Consider the following 26675-nt stretch of genomic DNA (forward strand, 5'->3'; position numbering starts at 1 on the left):
ATTCATGGGTGCATAATTCTATCTTACCTTGTTTATAATCATGGAATCTCAGTTATATCTACAGTTGTATGTTCTTTGAAGCATATGGCTATATTGTATTTGACTCAGTCTCCTTTTGTTTGAAAAGCAAATCTTCTATGTTCTGCCACAGGAGTTCTCAGAATTATCACCAACAAAGGTGTGCAACATATCCAGTCACTTACTGTCACAACCAGTGAGTATTCTGTGTTTCTGCCATCTATCATCTATTTACCAACCCATCAATCATCTATCTACCCACCAATCATCTATTCAATATAACATCTTCCTTCTGTTATCTCTCTGCCTATTATGTATCTATCAGTCAGTTGTCTGTATCTGTCTACATATCTAACTATTTGCCTCTGTCACCATGAAAAAGATAGTAGGGAAGAGGTTCTCATGAGCATCAAGCGTGCTGAATAAAATATTGTATTCAATCTCACTGTACCCTGTGAAATCAAGAGTCTACTCCACCTGGGCAGTGCAGAATCTGGAGACTAGGATTCAGTCTCCTAGATGGTGTTATTCATAAATGTATCTTTGAAACATAGATACTTAGAGATTATCTCATTGTAACACTCATTTCCCTTCATTATTTTTTTAAGGCTGGGCATTATTATTATTATTATTATTATTATTATTATTATATTTGTGTTTTAATTTTACACATCAGCCATGGGTTCCCCTGTCCTACCCCCTCCCACCCCCACCCTCAACATTCCCCCATCCCCTCCCCAACATTCCCATCTCCTCCAGAGCCAAGACTCCCCTGGGGATCCATTTAAACTTGGTGGATTCAGTACAGGCAGGTCCAGTCCCCTCCTTCAAGGCTGAGCAAAGTGTCCCTGTGTAAGCCCAAGGTTCCAAACAGCCAGCTCATGCACTAAGGACAGGTCCAGGTCCAAAAGCCTGGATACCTCCCAAGCAGTTCAAGCTATTCAATTGTCTCACTTATCCAGAGGGCCTGATCCAGCTGGGGGCTCCACAGCCATTGGTTCATAATTCATGTGCTTCCATTCGTTTGGCTATTTGTCCCTGTGCTTTTTCCAATCTTGGGTTCAACAATTCACGCCCTTACAATCCCTCCTCTTCCTCGACAATTGGACACCTGGAGCTCCACCTGGGGCCTGGCAGAGGATCTCTGCATCCACTTGCATCAGCTATTGGATGAGAGTTCCAGCACAACTGTTAGGGTGTTTGGCCATCTGATCACCAGACTAGGTCAGATCAGGCTTTCTCTCAACCATTGCCAGCAGTCTACAGAGGATGTATCATTGTGGATTTCAGGGGACCTCTCCAGCACTCTGCCTATTCTTGTTCTCATGTGGTCTTCATTTATCATGGTCTGTTATCCCTTGTTCTCCCTTCCTGTTCTTGATCCAGCTGGGATCTCCTGCTCCCCTAAGCTTTCTTTCCCTCAAACCTTGCCCTTCATTACTCCCACTGTCGTCCAGGTTGTTCATGTAGATCTTATCCATTTCTCTGTCATTGGGCAATCCCTGGGTCTTTCCTAGGGTCCCGTTTTCTAGGTAGCCTTCCTGGAGTTGTGTAGCAGTCTAGTCATCTTTGTTTTACATCTAGTATCCTCCTATGAGTGAGGACATACCATGTTTGCCCTTCTGAGTCTGGGTTACCTCACTCAGGATGAATTTTTCTAGATCCATCCATTTGCTGGCAAACCTCATGATGTCATTGTTTTTATCTGCTGAGTAGTACCCTGTGTATCTGTACCATATTTTCTTTATCCATTCTTCAGTTGGAGGGCATCTAGGTTGTTTCCAGGTTCTGGCTATTACAAGCAATGCTGATATGAACATAGCTGAGCAAATGCCCTTGTGGTATGATTGAGCATTTCTTGAGTATATGCCCAAGAATGCTACAGCTGGGATTTGGGGGAGATGGATTCCCAATTTTCTAAGGAAGCGCCATATTGATTTCTAAAGTGGCTGTACAAGCTTGCATTCCCACCAGCAGTGGAGGAGAGTTCCCCTTGCTCCACATCCTCTCCAGCATAAGCTGTCTTCTGTGTTTTTGATCTTAGCCACTCTGACAGGTGTAAGGCAGTATCTCAGAGTCGTTTTGATTTGCATTTCCCAGATAATTAGGGATGTTGAGCAATTCCCTAAATGTCTTTCAGTCATTTGAACTTCCTCTGTTGAGAATTCTCTGTTTAGTTCTATAGCCCATTACTTAATTGGACTGTTGGGCATTTTGATGTCTAATTTCTTGAGTTCTTTATATATTCTGGATATCAGCCCTCTGTCAGATGTGGGGTTGGTGAAGACCTTTTCCCATTCTGTAAGCTGTTGCTTTGTCTTGTTGACCGTGTCCTTTGCTCTACAAAAGCTTCTCAGTTTCAACAGGTCCCATTGATTGATTGTTTCTCTTAGTGTCTGTGCTACTGGTGTTATATACAGAAAGTGATCTCTGGTGCCAATGCGTTCAAGAGTACTTCCTACTTTCTCTTCTATCAGGTTCAGAGTAACTGGATTTATGTTGAGGTCTTTGATCCACTTGGACTTAAGTTTTGTGCATGGTGACAGATATGGATCTATTTGCAGCCTTCTACACATTGACATCCAGTTATGCCAGCACCATTTGTTGAAGATGCTTTCTTTTTTCCATTGTACATTTTTGGCTTCTTTGTCAAAAATTATATGTTCATAGGTGTGCAGGTTAATGTCAGGGTCTTCAATTCGATTCCACTGGTCCACATGTCGGTTTTTATGCCAGTACCAAGCTGTTTTTATTACAGTAGCTCTATAGTAGAGCTTGAGGTCGGGGATCGTGATGCCTCCAGAGGTTGTTTTATTGTACAGGATTCTTTTGGCTATCCTGGGTTTTTTGTTTTTCCATATGAAGTTGAGTATTGTTCTTTCCAGATCTGTGAAGAATTGTGTTGGTAATTTGATGGGAATTGCGTTGAATCTGTAGATTGCTTTTGGTAAGATTGCCATTTTTACTATGTTAATCCTGCCTATCCATGAGCATGGGAGATCTTTCCAGTTTCTGACATCTTCTTCAATTTCTTTTTTCAGGGACTTAAAGTTCTTGTCATATAGGTCCTTCACCTGCTTAGTTAGAGTAACCCCAAGGTATTTTATGTCATTTGTGGCTATTGTAAATGGTGATGTATCTCTGATCTCCTTCTCAGCCTGTTTGTCTATTGTATATAGGAAGGCTACTGATTTTTTTGAGTTGATCTTGTATCCTGCTATGTTGCTGAAGGTTTTTATTAGCTGTATCAGTTCCTTGGTTGAATTTTTGGGGTCACTCATGTATACTATCATGTCATCTGCATATAGGGAGAGCTTGACTTCTTCCTTTCCAATTTGTATCCCCTTAATCTCCTTTTGTTGTCTTATAGCTCTGGCTAGAACTTCAAGTACTATATTGAATAAGTATGGGGAGAGGGAAAGCCTTGCCTTATTCCTGATTTTAGTGGTATTGCTTTGAGTTTCTCTCCATTTAATTTGATGTTGGCTGTTGGCTTGCTGTAGATTGTCTTTACTATGTTTTGGTATGTTCCATGTATTCCTGATCGCTCCAAGACCTTGGATTTTGTCAAATGCCTTTTCTGCATCTAGTGAGATGATCAGGTGTTTTTTTCTTTGAGTTTGTTTATATGGTGTACTACATTGACAGACTTTCGTATGTTGAACCACCCTTGCATCCCTGGGATGAAGCCTACTTGATCATGGTGGATAATTGTTTTGATGTGTTCTTGGAGTCTGTTTGCCAGTATTTTATTGAGTATTTTTGCATCAGTGTTCATGAGGGAGATCGGTCTGTAGTTCTCTTTCTTTGTTGCATCTTTGTTTGGTTTAAGAATCAGGGTAATTGTAGCCTCATAGAAGGAGTTTGGTAATATACCTTCTGCTTCTATTGTGTGGAACAATTTAAAGAGTATTGGTATTAAGTCTTCTTTGAAGATCTGGTAGAATTCTGCAGTGAAACCATCTGGTCCTGGGCTTTTTTTGGTTGGGAGACTTTTAATGACTGATTCTATTTCCTTAGGGGTTATTGAACTATTTAAATGGTTTATCTGGTCTTGATTTAACTTAGGTATGTGGTACCTATCCAGAAAATTATCCATTTCTTTTAGACTTTCCAGTTTTGTGGAGTAGAGGTTTTTGAAGTATGATCCGTTGATTCTCTGGATTTCCTCATTGTCTGTTGTTATGTCCCCCTTTACATTTCTGATTTTGTTAATTTGGATGCTCTCTCTCTGTCTTTTGGTTAGTTTGGATAAGGGCTTATCTATCTTGTTGATCTTCTCAAAGAACCAGCTCTTTGTTTCATTAATCCTTTGTATTGTTCTCTTTATTTCTCTTTTATTGATTTCAGTTCTCAATTTGATAATTTCCTGGCATCTGTTCCTCCTGGGAGACTTTGGTTCTTCCTGTTCAAGGGCTTTCAGGTGTGCTGTCAAGTCACTAGCGTGAGATTTCTCCAGCTTCTTTATGTGGGCATTTAGTGCTATGAATTTCCCCCTTAGCACTGCTTTCATAGTGTCCCATAAGTGTGGGTATGTGGTGTATTCATTTTCACTGATCTCTAGGAAGTCTTTAATTTCTTTCTTTATTTCTTCCTTAACCCATTGGTGATTCAGTTGAGCATTATTCAGTTTCCATGAGATTGTAGGATTTCTGTAGTTTTGTTGTTGTTGTTGTTGTTGTTGTTGTTGAAATCTAACTTTAAACCATGGTGGTCCGATAGAACACAGGAGGTTATTCCAATTATTTTGTATCTGTTGAGATTTGCTTTGTGGCCAAGTATGTGGTCGATTTTAGAGAAGGTTCCATGGGGTGCTGAGAAGAAGATATATTCTTTTTTGTTCAGGTGGAATGTTCTGTAGATATCAATTAAGTCCATTTGAGCCATAACATCAGTTAAGACCATTATGTCTCTGTTAAGTTTCACTTTGGCCGATCTGTCCAAAGGTGAAAGTGGGGTGTTGAAGTCTCCCACTATTAATGTGTGGGGTTTTATATGTGATTTAAGCTTTAGTAATGTTTTTTTACATATGTGGGTGCCCTTGTGTTTGGGGCATAAATGTTCAGAATGGAGACTTCATCTTAGTGGATCTTTCCTGCGATGAGTATGTAATGTCCTTCATCATCTCTTTTGATTGATTTTAGTTTGAAGTCTATTTTGCTGGATATTAGGATGGCTACACCAGCTTGCTTCTTAAGACCATTTGATTGGAAAGTCTTTTCCCAGCCTTTTATTCTTAGGAGGTGTCTGTCTTTGAATTTGAGTGTGTTTCTTGTATGCAGCAGAAAGATGGGTCCTGTTTTCGTACCCATTCTGTTAGTCTGTGTCTTTTTATAGGTGAATTAAGTCCATTGATATTAAGGGATATTAATGACCGATGATTGTTCATTCCTGTCATTATTTTTATCTTTTGGTGGTAGTGTGTGTGTATTTTTGTTCTTTGGGATTTACTGCTGTGGTGTTATCTATTGCCTATGTTTTCATGGGTGTATCTGCCTTCCTTAGGTTGGAATTTTCCTTCTAGTGCTTTCTGTAGGGCTGGGTTTGTGGATAAGTATTGTTTAAATCTGGTTTTGTCTTGGAAGGTCTTGTTCACTCCATCTATGATGATTGAAAGTTTTGCTGGGTATATTAGTCTAGGCTGGCATCCATGGTCTCTTAGTGTCTGCATTATATCTGTCCAGGTCCTTCTGGCTTTCAAAGTCTCCATTGAGAAATCGGGTGTTATTCTGATGGGTTTGCCTTTATAAGTCACTTGGCCTTTTTCCTTTGCTGCCTTAATATTCTTTCTTTATTCTTTATGTTTAGTTGTTTAATTATTATGTGGCGAGGGGACTTTTTGGGGGGTCTAGTCTGTTTGGTGTTCTATAGGCTGCTTGTATCTTCATAGGCACTTCGTTCTTTAAGGTGGGAAAGTTTTCTTCTATGATCTTGTTAAATATATTTTCTTTGCCTTTGAGTTGGTATTCTTCTCCTTCCTCTATCCCTATTATTCATAGGTTTGGTCTTTTCATGGTGTCCCAAATTTCTTGGACATTTTGGGTCATGACTTTGTTGGTTTTAGGGTTTTCTTTGACTGATGAATCTATTTCTTCTAATGTATCCTCAACACCAGAGATCCTCTCTTCCATCTCTTGCATTCTGTTGCTTATACTTGCATCTGAAGTTCCTGTTTGCTTACTCAGATTTTCTATTTCCAGCATTCCTTCTGCTAGTGTCTTCTTCATTTTTTCTATTTCCCTCTTCAGGTCTTGGACTGTTTCCCTTGTTTTTTCATGATTTTCTTTCAGGGCCTTATTGTTTTCTTCTGCTTTAATTGTCCTTTCCTCTAGTTTTTTATAGCGTTCTTCCCATTTTTTGTTTGTCTGTTCCTCCACTTTATTTTTTATTTCTTCTATATAAGGCTCTAGCCTCTTCATGATGTTACTTATAAGGTTGTTTTCTTCTTCTTCTTCTTCCATTCTGTGATTTTCAGGTCTAGCTGTTGGAGAAGAGCTAGGTTCTGGTGATGCTGTATCGCTCTTTATTTTGTTGTATGTACTTCTGCCTTGGTGTCTGCCCATCTCCTTGTGGGTTCGTTCTTGGTCTTATCAGTGTACTTGGTCCAGACAGAGCTGACAGATTTAGGGAGCCTCTCTCTGGTCCAGATGGAAGCTCTACCCAGATGGGAGCTCTGGTCCAGATGAGAGTGCTGGCCGGATAGGAGCTGGGGGACTGGACTCTGAGTCTCAGGAAGTCCCTGGGTATCCTTATCTTGTCCAGATGGGAGTTCCTCTTGTCCAGATCGGATTTCCAGGACAGGATGGAAGTTCTGGTCCAGATGGGAGTTCTGGGTCGGATGGTAGCTGGGGACTCTCTGGTCCAGATGGGAGTTCAGGGGCGGGTAGGAGCTGGGGGCTGGTCCTTGAGTCTCAGGAAGTGGCTGGGGTCTCCGGCAAATGGGTGTGGGGGCAGGGTGTGGAGACTGCAGGGTCTGCCTGCAATCTTGGAAAAGGGGAGCCTTTCCACAGGGCATGCAGATTGGCTGGAAACTGGGGCCAAGTTGGGCAGGTCCTCCCAGGATGGTGCCCAGGGGTGGGACCCAGGGGCAGTTGCCTCTCTGACTATAACCCCAGGCACTCACCTCTGGTCCAGATGGAAGTTCCAGGGTGGATCTATTTCCCTTAATTTTTAATATTATAGGTACTCCCCACTTTTTTCAAGTCATTGTCAATTTGTTAGGTAATAAATTATTTTGCCTTTGTATGTATAAATTTTATTTATTTGATTACTGATAAAATTGAAAACATTTCATGCATTCATTGACAACTTGTGTTTTCTCCTTGACAAATGGCTTTTGCATGCCATGTATCAATTTCTCTGTGAGTGTTTATATATGTTAATAGATGTGGTAAGTCTCACAACATGTAATTGCAGAAAGATCAGCAATGAATCCCTAAAATCTGAAATGGTTGTTACAAAAGAAGGAAGGATAATCACACTTCAGGAAACTAAAGAAAAGTCAGCTGTGTTTCACAGAAGCAGAAGGAGGAACAAATGAAAATGAGTGAAATCAATGAAAAAGCAGCTTATGTCAAATAACCAAGGCTACCCATAACATCAAAATTTCATTTTTTCATAGCTTTTATGTAGAGTGAAAATCCCCAACAAGAGTCTTCAAGTAAAATGCAAATTTCTTACATCAGGAATTTACAAACCCTACAACTTTTTTGTTGATATGTTTCATATTTCATTCTTTTGGGCATATGAATTTCTTTTTTTCTTTTCTTTTTCTTATTTAAAAGTTTTTTTTCCATTTTCCATACCACCCACAGTTCTCCCTCCCTCTCCTCCTCCCCCCATCCACTCTTCAGAGAGAGTAAGGCCTCCTGTGGGGTGTCAACACAGTCCCGTAGATCAAGTTGAGGCAAGATGGAGCCCCTCACCCCTGTATCAAGGCTGAGCAAGGTATCCCTCCACAGGGAATGGTCTCCAAAAATCCAGGTCATGCACTAGGGATAAATCCTGGTCCCATTGTCAGGGACCCCACAAAATGCCCAAGCCACACAACTGTCACCCACATTCAGAGGACCCTACAATTTTTAAAGAGATTATATAGGAAGATATTAAGTGTGACATTTAGAAAATTAAAAATTTAAATAAAACAAGTGGGTTTCTTTTGAAACATATAACTTAACAAAAGTGATAAAAGAACTAAAACATCTAACTACCACAGTATGTAATTTTTGTTTGATTTTGGGTGCTAGGGACAGAACATGGCAGGCAAGTAAGTATCACTACTGAGTTTCATTTCCACTGCTAAATATTGATTAAACAAATTAACTTTCTAATCAAAAATTTCCCTCAAAAATATTCACAGCACACTGACAAAGAACTTTCCTAGAGTATATAAATAGCTTTTCCAAAGCAACAATAAAAAAAATGAAAACTAAATTAAAAAATATGAGCCCACGGTTCCCTTGCCCTGCCTTAATACAAAGGGAGGAGCTTAGTTTTACCTCAATTTGTGCCATGCTTTGTTGACACCAGTGGGAGGCCTGCCCCTTTCTGAATAGAAACAGAGGAGGAGTGGATTAGGGGTGGGAAGGGAGGGAGAAGGGAATGGGAGAAGAGGAGGGAGGGGAAACTGCAGTCAGGATGTAAAATAAATGAATAAATTTAATTAATAATAATAAAAAATAGGAGCCCAAACCCAGTTGTTTTAAATGGGAATAATATTTAAGCTAATGCTTTACAGAAGAGAAAGAGTAAGGTCCACAATACACAGTAAAATATGTTCAGGATTACTAACCGTCAGAGAAATACAAACCAGAATTACATGAAGATGCCTTTCACACTGGGAGGATAGTTTCAAAGAAACTGAGCACAAAAACACAAGAACATGTAGGAGACAATTCGGTGAGAATGGAGCCACACAAGCATTGCAGCAAACAATCTCAGTTCTGTAGAAGCAAACACACATCCTCCCTAGGGCCCAGACATTCACTCTTGGTACTTTTTACACTTAATAATTTTCTGTTTTATTAAAATTAACATTTAAAATGGTGTGACTAGCTTACTACATGGAATATGTCTCAATCTTTTTGTTTTAAAATATCTGTTTATTTTCTTTAGAAAGGGGAAGTTTTCTTGTAATGGCAGAATGGTCCATACATTATTGTAGACTTTTTGATCAGACCCCAGAAGTACAGAAAAAGAAAATTTTAAAAAGGTGGCATTCTGTCAAACCAAGAAGCTTCTTCTCAGCAAAAGAAATAATCAACAGAGGCAGAAGACACAATGGGAAAGTCTACACAGACTACATTTGACAAAGGATTAGTATCTATAATATACAAAGAACTCATACAATTCAATAGTGGAAAGAAAAATAAACTGATTTAAATGTGCAAAGGATCTAATAGACAAGGTGATATACAAATAGCCAACAGGTATACATAAAGTTTTTGGCATCACTGATCACTGAGGAAAGACAAATCAAACCACAGTGTGGTTTCATTTCATCTTAGCTAGAACAGCTATAATTAAAAAGATTAAATGTTCTAGGTATGGTAGCCTACACCTTAAATCCTATCGATTGGGAGGAAGGCAGAGACTGGTAGAGTTCAAGGTTAAATCTTGTCTGTATAGTGAGTTCCAGACCACATAGTGGGACCCTGTCTCAAAAAAGACTAAAGATAACAAGTACTGGCAAGACGCACCACAGCTGAAGAACGTCCTCTGCCACCAAGCCTGGTAATCTGAGTCCGACCCCTGAGACTCACATGGTGGAAGTATTTGGGGGTCTTAGGTGAGGGGAATCATCTAGGAGTACAGTCAAGTACTGTCCATGAAACAGACAAAGAATTGTATGTCCTGGAAAGAAGATCCATTCAGACAGGAAAATGGAGTGAAGGGAATGTGTTACTACAGAGCTGAGCAGGAATGTGAAAGCAGAGATCCTGAGGGTGTGGACATAAAGTAATAGTTTCAGATGGGAAGGTAGCAGACAGGGCACAAGCAACAGTTACAGATTAATGTGGAACTGAGAAGCGCCAACTACAGAGAGTAAATAAAAGAACAAAAAATGCAAAGTTTATTAGAATAGGCAGGAGTCTGCCTGGAGGCTCTGGGTCCTATTTTTATAGACTCCAGTCCCAGACACCCCCCTTCCTGATTTGTCCTGCCCAAGGTGTCCTCCCTCTGATAGGCTCTTTCCTCACCACTGCCATTAACAGTTTTTAATACCTCCTCAAGAGTGGGTGTGGGGATGGAGGCTGCAGTATAAAGAAGCAACTCTTCTTAAAGGGACCCATCCCTATTACTCAGGTCAGCCCAAGCTGCATTGATACCACTTCAGGAGGAGAGAATTGACTCCTGAATGTTGTCTTCTGGCCTCCATGTGTGCACTACGGGAACATAAATGCCCACACATACATGTAGGCACACAAAATAAATGAATAATGCATCTAAAGTAGAGTTTATTAAGAAAGACTGACGGTAAGAGGTGCTGTCACTCTTGGTAGGAATGTAAATTAGTGTAGCCATTTTGGAAAGCATTATGGTGTTTCTTCAAAAAATAGAATGATCAAATCTATAGCAACCACTCAATAATCTAAAAGAAACAAAATCACTGTGTCAAAAGACACCTGCATTCCTATGTTCATTGCAGCACTATTTACAGTAGCTTTAAGATGGAAACAGTGACCAGCAGACTAACTGGATGAATGTGACACACATATACAGTGGAATACCTCTGACTTATAAAAAACAATGAAATACTGTCCCTAATTGGGTATCAGCTTGACTAGATCTGGAATCAATTAAGACATAAGCCTCTGGAATACCCTGAGAGGGATTATCTAGATCAAAGTTAGCCTCTGCGAATGTCTGTGAGGGATTTGGTTGATTGCATTAATTAAAGTAGGAAGATATTTCCCAAACGTGAGCTGTACCTTCCAGCTGCAGCCCAGCTATAAGGAGGTTGGAAAGAAAGGGGCTTTTACTTCTGGACTGCTTCCTTTCATATCATACAATGACATTTGCAGCAACCGAGAAGAAACTAGAGAATGTTATGTCAAGTAAAGTAAGCTGACTTTACTTGAACCCTGTATGTTTTTGCTAGTGTGGAAATTTTTAAAAGTTAACTTTATTCAAGTAGAGAGTGAAATAAAGGTCACTAGAAATCAGAAAGGGAAGGGGATAGAGTAAGGACGGATCTAACTAGATATAACTGTGTATTTTATAAGGAACTAGCAGAGACGGCTTGGAAGATTCTCAACACAGAGAAATGATAAATATTTAAACAGTGAAAAAGGCGTTACTCCAACTATATTGTTTACATGTATCAAATGATCACACTGTATCCCATAAATATGTAATTGTTATGTATCAACAAAACACATGATTTTGTTTTTAGTATTTACCCAAGTGAAATGGGTACAGACATACACAAACATATCTGAATAAGGATGTTTATAGCAGCCCTATTCATATTCAAAAGATGGAAACAACTCAATGTCTATGAATTGGAGAATGGGAAACACACTTATGAATAAACATAGAATGGGATATTTTTACATATAAAAAACAAACCAATAAAAAACCTTAATGATCAAATAAAAACATGGTGAAACTTAAAAGCATTTCAAATAAAAGCAATCTAGCTCAAAAGAATATGCACTTTATTTATGTAACATCTGTGAATAGACCAAACATCTACAGTGATAGATAGCAGAAAGTAATTCTGGGGTAGCAAAAATTAACTGTATTAAAGTGGGAGCAGACCTTTACATAAACAAATTTGATAGACTAAATAATGTAAACACTTTGCTAGAGAAAGGTAACTTATAAAAACTGAACCCATTAGTAATATGAAGCTTAAAATAAGAACTTATGTAGAAAGAATACAGGAAATTATCAAGAACTACTTCCCTAGGTCTGAAGAGATGGCTCAATGATTAAAAGCATTGACTCATCTTTCAGAGGTCTTGAGTTCAATTCTCAGCACCAAATGGCCCCTCCAACCATCTATAACTTTGTCCCATGTGATCTGATGCTCTCTTCTCATGTGCAGACATATATGAAGACAAAACTAACAACTAACTAAATATTTAAAAAATAAAATAAAAAAGAAATACTTGCCCCAAATACACCAGAGTACAGAGTTTTAATATTCCACCCAAATATTCAAAGATCAGATAACAATGTTCATGAATTTATCTAGAGATAGAACATAAGGAAAAATTTTAATCCTTTTAAACAAGTATGACTTAAACAACTTAACTTTGATATGAAAGTACCATAAGAAATAAAGTTACAAATCAATATTATTTTTGAGGACTGGTATAAATGTGCTAAACAAGATAGTGAATTTCACATTATAAAACAATGACCAGCCAGGTTGTGGTGGTGCATGCCTTTAATCCCAGCACTCGGGAGGCAGAGGCAGGCAGATCTTTGTGAGTTTGAGGCCAGCCTGGTCTACAGAGCGAGATCCAGGAAAGGTGCAAAGCTACACAGAGAAACCATGTCTCGAAAAACCAAGAATAAGAAAAAAGAAAAAAAGAAACAATGACCAGTTTGATCAGTGATCAACAGTGATCCCAAGTGTTTGCTTCAGTAATGTAAGGTTGGCTCAATATTGATAAATCCATTAATACACTATATTATAAATCTAAGGAGAAATACCTGAGTATCCTCTATAGAAGTAAAGAAGCCTTCAATAAAATTCAACACTCATTTCTAAATTTAAAAAAAAGTAATTTCTTAACATGGAGGCAGTTATGGAGGTAGCAATTTATGTATTACTCTTAAGGCAGCAACTTACTTAAAGGGGGAAAATTCCAAGTGTGTTTAGTAAGACCAAGAAACAAAGCAAGGATGACTGCTACCACCCACATCAGGGCAGAGACTGGCTCAAGTGTGGTCTGCCTCTTGGTTTCATATATAAAGTCTTAAAGACACCATGAAGCTTACTCTGTCTGCAGCCTTCTTTGAACTGTGACAGTGGAGCTTGGTAATCAACCCACAAATTGGGGGGGTAGAGAGAGGGAGAGGGAGGGAAAGGGTGAGGGGAGAGAGAGGGAGAGGGAGAGACTAACTGGGAATGGCCTAGGCTTTTGAAACCTCAAGGCCAGTGACACATCTCATCTAACAAGGTCACACCTCCTAATCTGTCCCCAAACCTTTCAACCAAGTAGGAAACTAGCATTCAAATATATGAGCCTCTGGGGGCCATTCTCACTCATACACCACAGTATCTGGAAAAACGGAAAGGTATCCATCCATGACTCTAAAGAAGGCTCAGCTTTCTAAGTGACAAGTTTTAGGCTTCCTGAAGGCCTCTCCAACGTCATAACAAACCGAATTGACCAAATCAGGGAAAGCCCGGGGGTTTAATGGGTAAAGCGCTCCCAGGCAATTCCTGCCCCCACCCTCCAAAGCAGAGAGGAGAAGGGAAGGAGTCCAGAAGTCTGTTTTCAGGGACGTCACTTATATATCCCCTGTGGGAGTCGTCCTGAGCCACTCTGGGGGAGGAGCTGTGTTTGGCAGGTTTTGAAGAGGCAGGTTTAAGCAGAGGAGCTGTGTTGGCAAGCTCTGAAGGGGCGGGTTTGGGGAGGAGCTGTGTGAGGTGGAGCTCCCACCCAAACATTCTAGACTCTTTGGGTATAGGGATCCAAGGTGCCAGGGGTTGAGGTGGAGCTCCCATCCAAATACTAAGGATACCTTTTCCATAGGTGAGCTCAAACATGCCACAATACTGATAGCTTCCATGTAATGAGCACTTAACACCATAAAAACAGAACCAAAAGAAGGGGTTGCATCACTCAGTATGAAAACATACCACGCAGGCTCTTTCAGGTTGATTTTGTGGCTTGAACAGACAACAAATCAATGAACCAGACAGGAAATTCTGACACACACCCAAGTTCACAATAGACAACAAATGCCTAAAGAAGATGCCATCCCAAGCCATAGGACAAAGCTAGGCTTAATAAACAATGCTTTGAGAGGATTAAAATTATTTATTAAATAATTTAAAAGGACAAATGATCAGAGTTGGATAATTTCCCAGTGTTTCCTCCTTATGTGCACTCACTAGCTGAGTTAAGGAGAGAAAGACTTCTCTTTAGATGGCTTGTCATCTTCTCCTGAGACTGTACATTACTTGTTCACTGAATAGGTGGCTTGATTTACATTAGTTTATTTAGAATGTTTCCCTATTTGTCACAAGGTGGGTGAGCTAAATTTTTCCTGTATATATCAGCTTTGGCTTTCAGGTCTTTCTATACCTTATGGAACTAGCTGGCTGGCTTCACATACTTTCCCCTGCTTGGGATGGCTGAATTGTGTCTTAAAAGTTTTCCAAAATTTTCTTAAAAAAAAAAAAAAAAAAAAAGTAGGCAAAGCCTTGTCTACAGAGTGAGATCCAGGACAGCCACCAAAACTACACAGACAAACCCTGTCTCAAAAAACAAAAACAAAGAAAGCGAGCAAGATACCTGCATTCCCCCAATTAGATGGACTACTGCTTACCAATGCCATAGTCACTTTAATCAGACAATATCAAATGTCATAAGTCTTTAAAAAATTTCACTTCTAGACTCCCACACAGAACTATTTGGCCACTCAGGTAGAGGTGGAAGCAGAGCTTCCTGGGAAACCTTGCATCCTGGTACAGGAGTCAACCTGTGTTGCATTCTTCTACCTTCATACAAGAAATGCAGACAGAGGATGCTCTTGAGTCCAAGAATGAGCCATGGAGCCAACAGGGGAAGGAGTCTGAGACCCTGATCCTAGCAAATACTCCTGGTGTCTCCCTAAGCTACCAGCCCTGCACTGTAGCCTGTTTCTGTCTCTAAGAGCCAGGAAGAGCTGGTCCACACTGCAGAGGCTTTCTTCCATCCTGACTTTATTTTTGTTGTTTTCTCTCTTATTTTTCAGCTAACTTTGCAGTAGAGTTTCTGTCGCCTTCAGTTGGATGGCAGAGGAAACACTCAGTCTGTGTTTCCGTTCAATCATAGTTGTGGGAGCTACAATACAACAAGGTCCAGTTCAACCCACAGTTTTTGTGTTCTACCTAGAAAGGGAATGAGTTTGCACCAAAATCAGGAGAGAAAACCACGCATGCTAACACAGACTTTGAGCTCAAATTTAGAGTCTTGTTCTCCTGCAAAGGTGTACTTTGTAAAGTTACAATTCAAGCTGGCAAGATGGCTTAACTGGTAAAAGTGCTTGGCACACCTGACAACCCAAGTTCATTTCCTAAACCCATGTAAAGATGGAAATAGCAGATTCCACAAAGTTGTCTTCTAGCACACATCACCATGGCATGTGTATACCCACACATCATATACATAAAATAAATAAAACTTTTAACATTAGAACTCTCATGGACATTTAAACACTTGTCAATTATAAATAAATTTATTTTAAAACAATTATTTGGTATACATGTAATTTGACTAATTAAGACTAAAGGGAATTTTCATACTAATGAGATGTATGTATTTATTTATTTTTATATAAAGAATTGACTTAGGTTGATATGACATATTTTGTTGATATTCCCGCCCTTTTCTATACAGAAACAGAGGGGTACTGGATTGGAAGGTGGAAACAGAGATGTAGAGTGGGGGAGGGAGGGACTGGAAGGAGAGGAGAGAGGAAAAACAGCTGCCAGGATGTAAAATAAATACAGTAATTAATTAAAAAAGAATTGACTTGGGTGAAGATTTGAAACTGCAGAACATAAGAGTATCTTCAATGTTTTTCAGAGTTGATTAACATTGTGGTGTTATAGATATTGAGAACACTGCTTCACATATACATGTTTTATAAAATGGCAGAATTGTGTTTAGAGTCGTTTTAGAAATTCTGTCCTGACCTGATCCCTAATCAAAACACATTAAACATTTTCTTATTTTACACACACACACACACACACACACACACACACACACACACACACACACAGAGAGAGAGAGAGAGAGAGAGAGAGAGAGAGAGAGAGAGAGAGAGAGGACATATGCAGAGGCCAGAGAAGAATGTTGGATGTTTTCCTTGATAACTCTCCATATTATTATTTTTTTTTTTTTGAGACAGGGTCTCTCCCTGAGATTTGCAGCTGAAGCTCACTTTACTGGCAGGTTTTGTGTCAACACAAAATCATCAGAGAGGAAGGCACCGCAGCTGAGGAAATGTCGCCATGATATCCAGCTGTAAGGCATTTTCTCAATTAGTGATCAATGGTAGAGAGCCCAGCCCATGTGGGTGGTGTCACCTCTGGGCTGGTGGTCTTGGGTTCTATAAGAAAGCAGGTTGAGCAAGCCAGGGGAAGCAAGCCAGTAAGCAGCACTCCTTCATGGCCTCTGCATCAGCTCTTGCCTCCAGGTTCCTGCCCTGTTTGAGTTCCTGCCCTGTTTGAGTTCCTGTCCTGACTTCCTTCAATGATGAACAGCAATATGGAAGTGTTAGCCAACTAAACCCCTTCCTCCCCAACTTGCTTTTTTGGTCATGGTGTTTCATTGTAGCAATAGAAACTCTAACACTCACCATTTTGACTAGGCTAATTGGCCAGCAAGCTCCCAGGACCTGACTATCGCCACATTCTCAATATTGGCGTTAGAGGTACACACATGGTAATGGGTAATGGCTTTTACATGGGTGATAGAGATTTGAAGTCAGGCTCTCTTGCTTTCACAGCAAGCACTCTTACCCACTGAAGCATCTCTTAAAACTCTTATTTAATGACTTTTTGTGAAAGTTAAGTCAGCAACTAAACAGCAATTTTAAAAATCAAACATTATGATACAATACAATCCACAATACTAATTTTATACTTATATGCTGAGGAATGACATAGGAAAACACTAAAAGATTTTGTTTTCTGTAAATAAATATCACATTGTGTAAGAGCAGAAAACTCTATGTCTAATAAAAACACTGCAATGCAGAACATACAATAGTCTGAATAAGAGCCGAGCTGTTTGAGGCAGTTTGTTGGTGTTGTGCAGCATAATAGCATGTGCAATGAAAAGTGTAAATATGTGTATTCAAAATCAAGGCTACAGTGGAGTTGTGAGATTCAGGAGAAGACAGTGCTATCAGAAATAGCTCAAATTCATTACATGTCTGTTTTGAATTAATTTTTGGTCACTGAGCAAGCATTTTATTCAGAAACTTCTTACTGTAAAAATTTCAAGACTTCTACATCCAGTTACATGATTCCAATGTGGAGTTGAAACCCATAGTAAGATTCTGGATATTTCCACTTGTATGTATTTATTTTATATGTGGAAGTCAGAGGGCAAAATTTAATAGTCAGTTCTCTCCTACCCTGTGGTCCTGGGTATTGAGCCAGGTCATTAGGCTTGGTGGCAAGTGCCTTTACCCACTAAGCTCTTTCACTGGCTCAGAAACTACATTTTTTAAAGAGGACAGTTTATTGTTTTTAACTGTATCTTTTCTGTGTGTTTGATGCCGGTAAATAACCCAGAGACTCATATGTATTAGATAACCTGTCCACTACTAAGCTGCATTGCCAGGCCTATATTTTTAAATTTCAAAAATGTCTTTTAATGTTATGACAAAATACACAAAACTCAACATTTTAACCATTTTTATTTTTTTAATCTGTTGTGTTTTGTTTTTTGAGACAGCATTTTTCTGTGTAGCTTTGGCCATCCTGGAACTCACTCTGTAGACCAGGCTGTTCTCTAGCTCAGAGATTCCCCTGCTTCTGCCTCCCGAGTGCTGGGGTTAAAGTTGTGCACCACCACCACCACCCAGCCATTTTAGCCATTTTTAAGAACACAGCACAGCACAGCACAATGGCATTCATCACAATTCACAATGTTGTGTGATCACCATCATTCATCTGAAATACTTTCTGCCCCCAGCCTTGGCACCCCCATCTAATCTGCCTGTATTGATGTAATCCTTCTAGAGACATGTAAGTGAACCCACATGGCATTTGCCCTTCTGTGACTGGATTATTTCCCATGGCATAACCATCTTCAACATTAATCTACCTTGCAGTATATGTCATACATTTCTTTCTTGCTCCCTGGCATTCTTCTCTCCCCTTCTATGGATTCCACTTTTTCAGATTCCACAGAAAAATGAGGTCATACAATGATTTTCTCTTTTTTAAATGTGGATTATTTTCCTGGGCAGTCTTTCAGTTTCACTAATGTTATTGCAAATGGCAAAAAATCTTCTTTTTTTACAGCTGAATTAATATTCTATTGCATATATGCGCCACATTTTAGAGTCTGCTCATCTGTTGATGGATATGTGGGTTGTTTCCATTACTTGGCTATTGTGAATAGTGCTGTAGCAAACATAGGAGTAGAGTATTTCTTCAACATAATGATTTCATTTCCTTTGGATGCACACTCTTTAGGAGGATTGCTGGGTCATATGGTAGCTCCATTTTTAGTGTTTGGAAGAACATTCATACTTTTTTTCTGCAATGGCTGAACTTACATTTTCATCACTTGGGTGAAGTAACATTTCAGAAGTAGTTTTGATATGTACCTCCCTGGTTATTAGTGACTAAGCTCTCAAATCTATTAATTTTTGTATATCTTCTTCTGAGAAATGTCTATCTGGGTCATTTACATATTTTATTTTTTGGTTTTTCAAGGCAAGGTTTCTTTGTGTAGCCCTGGCTGTGTAGACCAAGCTGGCCTCAAACTCAAAGGTCTGCTTTCCTTTGCCTCCTGAGTGCTGTAATTAAAAGTGTGCCCCACCACTGCGCAGCTTCCTTTGCATATTTTAATCATTTTTTGATAGTTGAATCTCATATGTTTTAAACATTAATCCCTCACTGAATATTTTTTGCAGATGCTGTCTTTCATTCTGTGATCTGTCTCTGTTTCCTTCACTGTGCAGAGGATTTTACATTGATACAGTCCTGTTTCTCCATTTTTCCATTCATTTGTTGATAGACACTTGGTGGCTCCTCTTTCTGACTTGGTGAAGAGGGAGTCTGTGAATGTGGGTGTGAGTTGTGCATGCCTGTTGAAGGAAGGTATGGAGGGTAAGTGAGGGTCCAGTTGACACTTTGCTCTTCCTGCAACCCAGTGGAATAAAAGAAGGTTTAGAAACTTGCAGTGAGGCTTGAATGTCACTCTACTGTCTTCACAGCTGGCAGGCTTTTCACAAAGGGGCATCTAGTACTTTTGATCCACATCTCTTGTGTGCTGGCTTCAAGTGTTTTGCCCAGGAAATCCCAGAGTTTTTGTTCTGCCTACATTTGATCTCAGTGCTGAATATGTCCAAGTTTGGAAGCCCCTATATCCCTCTGGCTACTGCCTAGCAGGGTCTGGGCACAGCTTGGGAGGGTGAGACCAGAGCTGAGGCTGTGGAAGGGTAGAAAGCTGATGCCAGCATAGTTAGGGTTTGGTAACCTCAGCCTAGCCTAGTGCTCAGGCCCTAGAGCTATTATCTCCACCCAGCCCAGGCCTTAGGGAACAGTCAGTTATGTCCAGAATGGAGAGACCCAAAGCACTACAACTTTCACTGTTGACTATTGTCCATAACCCAACTAACAGGCCACTGCAGGCCCCTATCCAAACAGAGATGAGAGTAATACTGGGGTGCACTTAGGGGTGGTTAGTGAGTAAGATATCACCACTGCATGAGAACTCAGGCTATTATGTAAGAACAAAACCAATAGGGTGGTAAGTAGTTAAAATGTGGAAGGGAATGACCTCAACTCTGATATAATGGCCATTCCAGGCAGCAATCGTAGTGTTTGGGGCATCTTTTCTCTCTCAGGTGAGTGGCAGATGTGCAGCAGGCTAAGCCAGAGCATATGTCCTTAGTATTGAGCTCACTGGGCAGACTTAGCTCAGTTGTGCTTTCCAGATCCTGCAACAGCTTTTCCCAGCTCAGTGCTTGCCACGTACTCATGATGTCCTACTAATAATAGTTCAAAGACCAAAGAAATTTTCAAGACTTGAGTATATAAAATGCCTTCTTAAAAAAGATTTTATGAGATTAGTCACAAGCAAAAACAATCTTAATTTTAACTCACAAGGCAGAATTTTTTTTTAAAGACCATAAAATGCTTTTGTGGGATCATATGGATTCAATATCAGATTGACTTTCTAGTCCAGAATTGTCATGCCAAATTCTTTTACACATGTGGAACCATCTTTTAAATATGCATCACGAATTTTTTTCTTTTCTCTTTTTATTCCTACAAGTTTTTTTTTTCTTAAAAACAAAACAAAACAAAACAAAAAACCCATGGTACATGGAAAATGAGATCATTTTTCCAAGTGGAAAAAGGATTTAGCCCTAAGGTTAAAGACTACATTTTTAGGGAAAAAACGACATCTATGTTTAATTAGTAAAAGTCACAGCATGAAGCACCTGCCACTAAGGATGGTGACCAGTACAGCAAGGGTCAGTGGCCTTATGGCCCCTCAGCTCTGTCTGCCCTGGCATTACTTAGCCCCTCTGCACACAGGGAGGCCCGCGCTTTGAGAATCTGTACTTCCTTTGGCGAACCCTGACTATCTTGATTTCTTCCAGTCCCATGGCAGGAAAATAGCCAGCATGTACTTCAAAGATTATTTTTGTCAAGGTCACAGCAGAGGGAAAAAGAAAAAAACAGAGGGAAAAGGGAACAATTCTCAACAGCTCTTCTCATCTCTCCCCCTTGGCATTAGGGGAAGTTGGAGCAAGTTGCTCCCCCTGGGAGCTGCTGCCATGGATACCGCACAGCAACAGGCTCCTAGTCACGCGAGCAGCGCCGGGCAGGCACTGGGGCAGCTGGCTGGGCTTCCTGGAGCCAGATCACTCGCAGGGGCTGTGGCATGGAACTTGCGTGCGTGCAAGCACTGTTCTAGCCGGGGGAGTGGAATAAATGGCTGTTTATAGATGCCACAAATAGTAAACTCAGCCTTGAATTTCTTCCATGGAGCAGCTAGAGCACTCGAAGCAGTTCCTGAGAGACCATGCTAACTGTGGCTGCAGAGACAGCAGGTGTGGACAGCCCTGGGAACATCCCACCCACTCCACCAACTCTTATCAGTAATCCCTTGCTGTGTTCTGTCCTACTGGTGAAAGAGTCTACAGCTAACCTACAGAAAGTTAGAAACTGAGTGGGCAGTGTGCCCATCTCAGACTGTGTATGGTTAGAGGAGTATGCTGGACGGTGTGGGTGAATGGTATAGAATTCTGAGCATCAGAAAAGCAACTGAAAAGAGGTGAAGCCTAGCCCTAGATATCTGAACCACCCCCTGAGTTAGGGAGGAAAGTCACGTATCCCAATCAACAGGGATGTTGCTGGATGACAGAATGTAATGCCTGACTGGCATGTGGAAGACATCCCATCTGGGAAGGTGAGTTTTTGAAGTCTTTCTTTGAAAGAACAACTCCCAAATATTTTGTCTCCAACTTACTGCAGCTGGAGGTACTTGAATTTTATGAACTTTCTTTCAGGACTCTGAGGGGTCTGCATAAGTTTTCCAAAAGTCACAAAACACAGTATAAGACATGGCCCCAGCTGCTCTCAAGGGAACTGCTCTGAAGTGGGCATCCCTGGGGTCATCTGTTTCCATGGGGCAGCCTTCCCATCCATATCTATGCACAGGCTAGCCACGGGGGCAGGTTGCTCCTTCTTGGTGAAAACACTACCTTCACATTCATAATGCTATGTATATGTTGAATTCCTGAGAGAAAAAATACTTCAAAGGCATTGGGGACCAATAGACCCAACAGTTATAAATCTTGGTAATGAAATGTAGGCTTCTCTGTCAGAAAGGCCTAAAAGGAGGCAAGAAGCTCTGGACCATGAGATGAAGTTAGCACATTCTGTAAACTGTTGAGGATCCCAAGAATCAAGGATGGGTATCAGGGGAATCCAGAAAGCCCCAAAATCCAGACCCCAGTCACATTCAGAGATCTGCTCTGGATTCCTGAACTGTGTACTTCACTGCCCACCATTTTAAAAGCCACGGACAGAAAAGGATAGATCTTCTCTATTCAGTCATTCCCAAAGGTAGGTAGCACAAACCATCACCTTCATCTACCAGGCCCTCACACTCAAGCATGGCTCCTCCAGACCTGGCAGGTCTGCCCCGCTCTCCTGTTGCATTTCCCAGTGTGTTCCCCTTTTCTGTACCTTGGAGTTCCTGAGTGTTGGTTGGAGTCTCTGGGATTTTTATACCTTTTCTTTCTAGCCATGACAAAGAAGAAGTGGGTAGGAGAAACAGAGTCTTATCCTTTCGGCTCCATCTCATATCCCTAACCCTCAGTCTTCTTCCCAGTGACCAGTACATGGTCACACACACAGAATGCAAGTCGAGTGTCAGTCCAGCACATGGGGCCCCAGGAAGATATCCCAGCTGGGAATGTGAGTTTTTGAAGTCTTTGGAGGAACAACTCGAAAATATTTTGTGTCAAACTTACTACACTTGGAGTGTTAGAGGGACTTGAATTCTATAAACCTCCTTCCAGGAGTCTGAAAGGTCTGTGGTAGCTTTTCCAAAATTTACAAAACATAGGAGTGAAGCTCAGAGAACTTCTGCCTGGCACATGGCTATGGCTTCCTGACTTATAAGGTTATCCCACAGCTGTTTCTGTAAAGCATTGCAAGGCAGACTGGACAGAGGGCAGCTAAAAACTGGCAGGCAGCCCTGTGTTCTGCAGGAGTTGCCCTTTCCTCCAGAGCTGGGTGTGCTCCTTTGAGGAACTTATGAGATTCCCTTCATCTGAGCACATGATTCAGTGAATCTTTTGTTTGCAAGCCACTTATAACCTGAGGACTTTTGCTATCTCTGTTTGAGGACCCACAGCAGCCTTAGGCTCAACATACAAAGTCATCTACCCAGAAAGTCTCCCAGACTTCATGACAGTCTCCTTTGTTTCATTAAACACAAAAATATAACACACACCTTCAGTTCAGTCACATCAGGGGAAGCTGGATACCCATAAAGGCCAAGGGAGCCCAGGCACCTAAGGTTGCCTGGAGTTGGGCACAGGGAAGGGCAAGTGCACAAAAAATAGAAGTGGTGGGTGACTAGCATAGGGACAGTCTTTGAGGAATGCCAACTCCTAAAATAAAACAAGGAACAGGGAATGAAGGAATAAAACTTCCAGAACTGAAGATGATAGAGGGCACAGTCAGGGGAAATAAGACAACATAGTGAAATTTAAGGATGCCACAGGAAAAGGAAAATGTTATAAAACTTTCAAAGAGCAAGTACACTAGGGTGGAGCAATCAGGCCGCCAGGTACTACACTCCTGGAAGATTTCATGTCAAGAGCTACAGCAGCAACACCCTGAAGAAGCCCTCTGGAAAGAGGCAGATGTGGACAAGAAGATGACCAAGGGCTCTGGTTGGATTCACAGAGATCCTGTGAAGACAGCAACAAAGACAAGAACCTGTGATCTACATGAAATCAACATGAGGCCTGGGACACAGTAAGTCTGGGAGCTCTCAAAGGGTACCTGAGAGGCTCCTACAGAAGGCCTGGTAGGGGACTGGTAGGAACAACAGCACATGGAAGACATGTGAAGGCTCTGTAGTCAACTGGAGTGTTAGAGGAGACACCAGAGAAAGTGTAGAGAGAAGCAAATACAAATATGAGAGCAGAAACCAGCCCAACAAGTAAGAACCAACTAGAGTATAGTCACCCCTAAAAGTAAAGCTCACTTAGGGAAGAGAGTCCGTTGGTACGCTGTCTGCAAGAAGCTAACATAGAAAATGATATACAGGAGGGACAGAAAGATACCCTGTGACGTGAGGAGTCAAACTAAACCTGGAGCATAATTTCATCATCTTACAAACTGAACCAAATGTCAAATGTACAAGACCTTAAAAGATATGTGGAACCGGGTGGTGGTGGCTCACACCTTTAATCCCAGCACTCGGGAGGCAGAGGCAGGTGGATCTCTGAGTTCAAGGCCAGCCTCATCTACAAAGCAAGTTCCAGGTCAGCCAGAGCTACTGCACAGAGAAACCCTGTCAAAAAAAAAAAAAAAAAAAAGAAAAGAAAAGAAAAAAAAGAAAAGAAAAGAAAAAGATATGCAGAGCCCAAAGATTTCAATGAAGTTGAGTAATCACCATAGAAATGGACCTCATAGTTTCTTGCCCTGCAGAGAATGGTTTGTGCTCTTCTCACGTCCTTGTTCTCTCTAATTCATTGTGTGCTCACGTAGCAGGCAGCTGCTGACTCCTTCAGTTCCAGTCAGTCACTGCATCACTGAGATCCCAGGCTTGCCTGCCACCTGCCACAACATGCTTCCTTCTGAGCCTCTCAATGTCCTCAGTATACTTGTAGAACAGCACAGACTTCTCAGAAGAGTCAGGCCCAGCAGACTCAGAACCCTTCAGTGCCCTGGGCAACCTCTCTGCATAGAGTTAACAAATGTCCCTGCCTGCTTCATTTTCTTTGCACTTATCCTTTCTTTCACTAATTGTACTAAGTATGGGTGTCCCCCCACCCCATGTCAAGTTAAACCTAATCCTACTTTGTGCTGTTGAAGTGGGACCAGGTGAAGCTAATAGGAGGTGATAATGGACCTCACAGCCTTTTATCTCAGTGGTGGATCAATCTCCCAAGACATAATAATACTTTGAACCTCCTCAGATATCTGCATGGTTCCCACTAGCACGAAGGCTCTTGCCAGATGTGATTTTTTGACCTACGACCTCCCAGCCTACAGAACCATGAAGTATATAAGTACCATTCACAAGCTACTTGGTCTATGAAGTTTGGTTACAAGAGAGAATAGAAAGAGATATCTCCTTACCTTTTGAGTTGAATGAACCTTGTGGCAAGCATCCTGTCTATTCCAACCTTTCTTGGTGCCTCTATCTCCTGAGTCAGTTGCCTACCAGCAGCCCCAATGTCTCTGCCTCTGGTGAGACATTATGATCTAGGTCCCATACCTGCCTCTTCTGAGTCCTGGATTTAGCAAAGAAATCTTCTGGTGAATTTCTGAACAACATCATAGAGAAAGTAACCTAGAACTCCAGAATGCCTGGAAATGCCTTTCTTTCCCAGGGAAGAGGGTAATATCATAGTTTCCCCCCATATTCCTTGGTACCTTGCCTAAATTGTAAGACCCTTGCACTAAACCATACGACAATGATAAAGAAAAAAAGTCTAAAAGAAACATCATCTTTCTGGCCAGGACCAGAAAAACAAGAAGGCAGCAGGTAGAAGGATCTTGAAGAGGAGGCTGCAGGTGACGGCAACCTTCACCTTCTGTGTATTAACTGTACTAACCCAGGTCACTCCCAAGCTATGTGTGAGGCATATGGAAGAAGGAGAAGGATTACTGAGAAACGGATGTGGCAGGAACCATGTTAGGACCCATATAGTGCTGTGGGAGGTAGATTCATGTAACACAAATCCGAACAGCTGATCAAGCCTGGATCTGGTGCTCACAGAGGACCTGGATGTGCTGATTATTGCTAATGCAAACTAAATTAAAAAATACTCAGCATTCCCTTGAGGGTCTCATGGACCTAGAGTCTCATAGCACACATACAAAACAAATCCAGGATACAGCCTGATTTGGCTGCATCAAAACACTTTCTGCCTACTCAGTATATTACTGAATATACTAAGAACTAGAATTTGGAATTTAAGGACAATAAAATAATAATTCTCAAATTATGCAAGTGGTATGATTGTCAGATAAGATTCTGAAACAGAACTATTACTACACTACACATGATAAGGTTAACACTGGGAAGCAGAATTTTTTTCACTGTGCCAGGGCTTTATTATATAAAATATTTGTCTATTACTAATAGACTGTTTGCAAGTACAACATATTCTTCTCAAGAGTGTCTCAAATGGATAGCTTTTAGAACACTCTGTTAACATTGTTAGTACATATATTTAGATTTTAGGCTAAAAGAGAAATTGTCTTTTTTTTAATTAAGAAATTTTCTATTCACTTTACATACCAACCACAGATCCCCCTCCTCCCTCTTCCACACCCCAGCCTTCCCCCTCAACCCACCACCATCCCCACATTTTTCAAATCAAGGTCTTCCATGGGGAGTTAGCAGAGCCTGGCACACTTGGCTGAGGCAGGTCCAAGCCCCTCCTGGCAGCACCAAGGTGTCACACCCTAGGCACTGGGCTCCAAAAATCCCACCCATGCACCAGGGATGGATTCTGGGGAGTGGAACTTAAAGTCAACAGAGAAATTTATCTTATAAAATGGAACTTGAGATTATAGAACTGAGAAATATAAAACATAAGTATTTCACTGAATGAGCTTAACAACATATGTAGGTGACAGAGAAAAGAATTAATAAATCTAAAGACAATTCAACATAAATCATCTAATCTGAGAGAGAGAATATTAGGAAAAACAAATGTGCAGATCCTCAGGGATCCATGGGACAGTATAAAAAAGGTTATATAGCTGTTTCAACTGAGTCTCAGAAATATAAGTCATAGAAAGAATCTCATACAATTTTTTTCAAGAAAAAGAATGGTTAAAAATACCCAAATTCAGTGAAACAAATAAATGTACTGGTTCAAGATCAGTGAAATAAAAACAGACAATCCCTAGGATCCAAGCCCAGAAACACCATTACTAAAGATCAAAATGAAGAAATTTGTCCTAAATGTAAAGCATTCAGGAACTATTAGAAAATTAAAAAAGATGGGAAGAAGCATAATAGGGGCTG

At 40.7% G+C, this 26675-nt stretch overlaps 1 protein-coding gene across 1 annotated transcript in view; it reads right to left on the minus strand.

Moving 5' to 3' along the window:
* Ahrr (aryl-hydrocarbon receptor repressor) overlaps positions 1-26675 on the minus strand; it is a 100270-nt gene that overhangs the window by 22712 nt on the left and 50883 nt on the right. The window lies entirely within an intron of this gene.

Source organism: Onychomys torridus, chromosome 15 (assembly GCF_903995425.1).
Source record: "Onychomys torridus chromosome 15, mOncTor1.1, whole genome shotgun sequence".
Lineage (NCBI taxonomy): Eukaryota > Metazoa > Chordata > Mammalia > Rodentia > Cricetidae > Onychomys > Onychomys torridus.